The 5,778-nt window shown below is 46.8% G+C and overlaps 1 pseudogene; it reads left to right on the top strand.

The window, feature by feature from the left end:
• The first annotated feature begins 3,807 nt into the window (after nucleotides 1–3,807).
• On the top strand, nucleotides 3,808–5,250 carry LOC112626974 (annotated as a pseudogene).
• The last annotated feature ends 528 nt before the right edge of the window (nucleotides 5,251–5,778 follow it).

Here is a 5,778-nt window from a genome sequence, read left to right as displayed (position 1 = left end):
GAAAGAAGGCATGAATATTGTGGAGGCCATGGAGCGCTTTGGGTCCAGGAATGGCAAGACCAGCAAGAAGATCACCATTGCTGACTGTGGACAACTCGAATAAGTTTGACTTGTGTTTTATCTTAACCACCAGACCATTCCTTCTGTAGCTCAGGAGAGCACCCCTCCACCCCATTTGCTCGCAGTATCCTAGAATCTTTGTGCTCTCGCTGCAGTTCCCTTTGGGTTCCATGTTTTCCTTGTTCTCTCCCATGCCTAGCTGGATTGCAGAGTTAAGTTTATGATTATGAAATAAAAACTAAGTAACAAAAAAAAAAAAAAAAAAAAAGATATTCTATATTAAGGGGAAAACAAAGAAGATGTTAGGTTTTACTGTCATTCCGTAAGAGGGTAATTAATCCTTGTCTTTTAAAGGATAAAGGCGAATGATAATAAATGAACTTAAAAAAATGGTTTAACAGGCCAGGTGCAGTGGCTCATGTCTGTAATCCCAGCACTTTGGGAGGCTGAGCTGGGTGGATCACTTGAGACCAGGAGTTCAAGACCAGTGTGGTGAAACCCTGTCTCTACTAAATACATAAATTACCTGGGTGTGGTGGTGCACAGCTACTCAGGAGGATGAGAGGGGACAATCACTTGAACTTGGGAGGCAGAGGTTACAATGAGCCCAGATCGCACCACTGCACTCCAGTCTGGGTGACAGAGCAAGACTCGTTTCAACAACAAAATAAAACAAAACAAAACAAAAGAGAAGGTTTAACTGAATTTTCCCTTCTCAGTTCATGTAAAGATAATAACTAGCTCTCCAGATAGCAAAATACTGATTATTTTTCATGTGATATTTTTGTTCTATCTAGAAGTTCTGTATCTAAAATTTTAACATTTTTAATATTGATATTTAAAAAGAAAATGCTAATTAGATTTTTTAAAAGTACTATCCATGTTTACAGGGCCTGTTTCTTTCTTTGTCTTGTTTTTTATCATGTCTCTATTTTTATTTTTAGCATTAAACTATTAAAGTTCACTCTTAAAGCATGTCTTTTGGAAATACCCAAGGGGCATACCCCAAGCTAATGTAGGAAGATACAGAAGGATCTTAAGAGAAGGAGATGGAATGGAAGCGACAAGGGAAACGGGGAATTCTAGGTGCAGGAAACACAGGTTTTGGCTTCCCTTCTGCTCTCCTGCCGGCTCCACGATGTCGGATTCCTATGGGACAAAGGGCTCCTGAGATGTGGCAACTCTATGTAAGTGAAACCACGGCCTTGCTCTGCATCTCAGCAAGGGGGATTTGTGCATAATTTCTACCTTCTTGGCTACAGAAAATCATGGAGAATAGAATCAGAAAGGTGGGATCCTGGGAAGAGCTTGATGCTCAAAATTGTATACATAATAGCCTCATTTCCATAGAGGTTTTTTATTCTTGTGTGTACTCGGAATTTCTGACTCAAGAATGGCTAGGAGTGTGATAACCTCAGGGTCAGGCTGAACCTTAGGATCTGAAAGAGAAGCAGCAGACCAGAGAGAAGGAAGCAGAGGTGCCTGCCACACTTTATATCACATGGCCATACAAATAAAGACTAGATTTATTTCCTGTTCTATAGAAATGTGTTCTTTAGCATTCTCCTAAAACCTAAGTTTAGTAAAAAATAAGCTGAACAAGAAACCGAAAATTTATCTACGGGAAAGAATAACACAGAGAGAAGATTTCAGGCAGAGTAGGCAAAATTCAGACCTAGTGACACAGAACTACCAGAGGAAACTGACAAAATCTTTAAACAGGTGGAGCATTAAGAGTAAAGAAAAATATAGTTTATGAAAAATAATCATATTATGTTCTAATTGTTTATGTCCCCTAATATTTACATATTGAAATTATAATCCTCAAGATGATTGGGTAGTAGGAGTATTAGGTATTAGGAGGTAAGGGATTAAGAGGCGGGGCCTTTGGCAGGTGCTTAGGTCATGAGGGCCTACGCTCATAAATGGGATTAGTGCACTTATAACAGGAACCCCAAGAAACCAGCTCTCCCCTTACACCATATGATGACAGGAGGCACCATCTCTGAACCAGGAAGTAGAACTTCACCAGACTCCAAATATGCTAGTCTCTTGATCTCTGACTTGTCGTCTCCAGAACTGTGAGAAATAAATGTCTATTGTTTCATAACATCTATTGATTATCTTCTACTTTTGTGGGCCAGAGAGTCCTGGTGCGCCTTAGCTGGGCCCTCTGCTCAGAGTTGCAGGGCTGCAATACATGTCTCTATTGGGCATTACTTCTTTCTAGAGCACAGTGTTCTTTTCTAAAACTATGCAACTGTTGGCAGAATTCAGTTCCTTGCAGTTGCAGAACCGAGGTCCCTGCTTTCTTGCTGACTGCTCTTAGCTCCTGGAGGCTACCTGGAGTTCCCTGGCACGTGGCTCTCACAGGCCTTTTCACAAGATGAAACCTTACTTTTAAAGTTCAAGAAGAAAATCTAGTCCTTAAGAACTGTAAGACAGAATCTTCCATTATGTAAATAATCATGAGAATGGCTCTCCCCTACGCAGAAATCAAAAACACAGAAGTTAACATTCTACATATTAAGGTTCTGATTAATCCTATTGTGTCCAGAGTTGGATCCTTCCAGTGGGTTCATGATCGCGATGACTTCAAGAATGAAGCCGTGGACCTTCCCGGGGAGTGTTACAGCTCTTAAACATGGTGTGTCCCGAGTTTGTTCCTTCAGATGTGTCTGGAGTTTCATCTTTCAGGTGGGTTCGTGGTCTCACTGACTTCAAGAATGAAGCCCCCGACCTTCGTGGTGAGTGTTACAGCTCTTAAAGGTGGTGCAGACACCAGAGTGAGTAGCAGCAAGACTTATTGTGAAGAGTGAAAGAACAAAGCTTCCACAGCAATGGAAGTAGATCCCAGCAGGTTGCTGCTGCTGTCTGGGGTGGTCAGCTTTTAGTCCCTTATTTGTCTCCACCCATGTCCTGCTGATTGGTCCATCCTACAGAGTGCTGATTGGTCCAATTTACAGAGTGCTGATTAGCCCATTTTACAGAGTGCTGATTGGTGTGTTTACAATTCTTTAGCTTGACACAGAATGCTGATTGGAGCATTTTTACAGAGTGCTGATTGGTGCATTTATAATCCTTTATCTAGACAGAAAAGTTCTCCAAGTCCCGACTGGACCCAGGACGTCCAGCTGGCTTCCTCTCTATCATGACACGTATTAAGCTAATCAACAAAATATTTACTTATACATGCTAGAAAGCACACTGACAACAAAGTTAACTGGTTGAAAATAAAGGGAGGAGTAGAGACACAGGCAATGCAAATGAAAGGAATGAAGAGGAGACATTAGAAATCAAATGAAGGTGGCATCATTATGCAGCTATGATGAAACAAAAAGGATCGAGTTTGATGCAGGCAGTGTCACAAAGAGCAAGACTTTTGACATATTTATCTACCACATCTGGAAATTATAGAGAGTATTTGAGTGTATGTGGGTTGCGACACTTGAGAGATATGATTAGGGAAAGGAATAGTTCATTAGGCCCTTCCAGTGTTTACCCATTGTCAATATGCACATGCTATCACATTTTACATCTGTGTCAACCTCTGTGATGGCGTCTGGGGGTCTAGAGGTAACTGCCTAAATGAAAAACATCCAATTCTCTATGCCTTAATTAGAAATGTTCTGACTGAAACCAAGAAAATGGTGCCCTGAATTGTAGACACATTTGTAGGTCTTTAAAAAATACATGTTATTTTGACTAGCAGCTGCATTCCTGCTCTCTGAGGGAAAACCTGACGTTATGGCCACCCAGTCAGGCATGGAGAAGGAGCAGATGCAGCAGGAGGGCGCAGTGGTCGGAGGGCAGAACAAGGAGGTTGCCCCTGTCTCTGGCGATGGCTGTGGGACCGGGAATCAAGATCTGGCCGCCTCTGTCCCACCGTCTCCGGCGACGCGTCTCCCTGGGGCAGCGCCGCCCTGAGGAGCGACACTGCTGTTTCCAACACGGCAGCCGCCACCGCCGCCGCCATTTTCGTGGCGGATGAGGGCCCGCGGCTGCCCTCCATGGCTGCCGTGCCGGGGAAGAGGCATTCTGACCTCCAAGGCTGCCGCAGGCCTCACCAAGTCCTTGGATGTGTGATGCCCCACGGGGACAGCCAGGCCGCTGTGGGGCCACCCCCAAAGGCCACTGGCCACGCCGACGAGCACCCGGCCCAGACCAAGAGACCCGGAAACAACCGTCATAGGAAGCAGCCTGGCTGTGACCAGACTGTCCCTGCTCAGAGGCCTCCAGGGCGGCGTCTGTTTCCTGGGCCTTTGCAGCCATCTTCTCCAGGGTCCCAGCCCAGCAGCCGTTGCCATTCCGGGGCTACTGTGTCGAGTCAGGCAACGCAGCCAGGCCCTGCACTCCTCAGCCATGCATCTGGGCCAAGCCCTGCTTGCGGAAGCCGCATCGCCCCGTCAGGTCCTGCTCTCCGCAGACGTGCATCTGGTTCAGGCCCTGCCATCCGACGCTGCACCACCCAGCCAGGTCCTGCTCTTCCCCGCCACGCCACTCAGCCAGGCCCAGCTGGCCTTGGCAGTGCACCCGCGCCGGGCTATGATCTCCGCAGCCGAGCCACCCCGCCAGTCCCTGCTTTCCGCAGAGGTGCATCCGGGCCAAGCCCTGCCCTCCAACGCCGCGGCAACCCCCCATGCCCTGCCCTTCGCGGCCGCACAGCAAGGTCAAGCCCTGCTCGTCACAGCACCAGCATGACGCCAGGCACTGTCCTCCGGAGCCGTTCCACCCAGCGAAGATCAGCCCTTCTCAGCCGCCGCTCTCCGCCTGGTTCAGCTGATGAGAATACTCTTTCCCATGGCGCTGGCTTACGACAGCTGGCCTTTCAGAGCAGCTCAGGCTCTTCTGATCCTGAGGTCCCAAGACGTACTTCCCCGCCTGGTTGGCATGCAGTCCGTATGCGTGCCTCCTCACCCTCACCCCCTGGGAGGTTCTTCCTTCCCATCCCTCAGCAATGAGAGCTCCTCCTCCTCTGGTGCTTCCAACTCCTCCTCCCAACTAAGTTTTCTGGGCAGAGTTCCTCTTCCTCTTCCCCCAGGTTTTGGGGCCTGAGATCTATCTCCACTCTCAGCCCTGATAGCCTTAGGCGTGCCTTGATGCCAGAGCTTTATGTTCCGAGCCCTGCCCTTCCAGGAGAGCAGGCGGAAAGAAAGCACAGCACACCCCACTACACCGCCTGAGCTGTGACGCTCTGTGAGCATCATCTAAGATTCGCAGAAGGAATCAACATCTACCCACTTTGTGAATGGCCTGCCTGCCCTGTGGTTACCTGTGAGGTCTCCCAAAGTTTCAGCCATTAACCAAAATCCTGAGTAGTTTTGAAGCCTCCCCTCCCCATAACTCCCTCACCTAGCATTTACCTGCTGTTGGCCTTTGATTCTGGGCTACCTTCTTTCTCAAGAGAGTTTGCCTTTGCCCTTGAGCTGAGATTTCTATTTTCCAAGTTGCCTCTCCACAGTGAAATATTTTAATTAGTAAAATAAAAGTGTTGGTTTTGTTTTAAAAATATATGCATTTTATTGAAATATAATGAATTAATATTTGGCATATGGAAAAAGTGTTGGTATGTTTGCTTATATAGTCATATGATCTACAATTATAAACAGGAGCTTAATCAACCTCAGGTGAACTTCAGTGACTCCAATTCGCCTACCTACCTCACTGGATGTATCTGGAGAGCCATCTATCGTATACTGATACTGGAAATTGCTACCT

Source organism: Theropithecus gelada, chromosome 6 (genome assembly GCF_003255815.1).
Source record: "Theropithecus gelada isolate Dixy chromosome 6, Tgel_1.0, whole genome shotgun sequence".
Lineage (NCBI taxonomy): Eukaryota > Metazoa > Chordata > Mammalia > Primates > Cercopithecidae > Theropithecus > Theropithecus gelada.
Note: the sequence above shows the minus strand (reverse complement) of the source record. Positions and strands in the feature narration are given on the sequence as shown.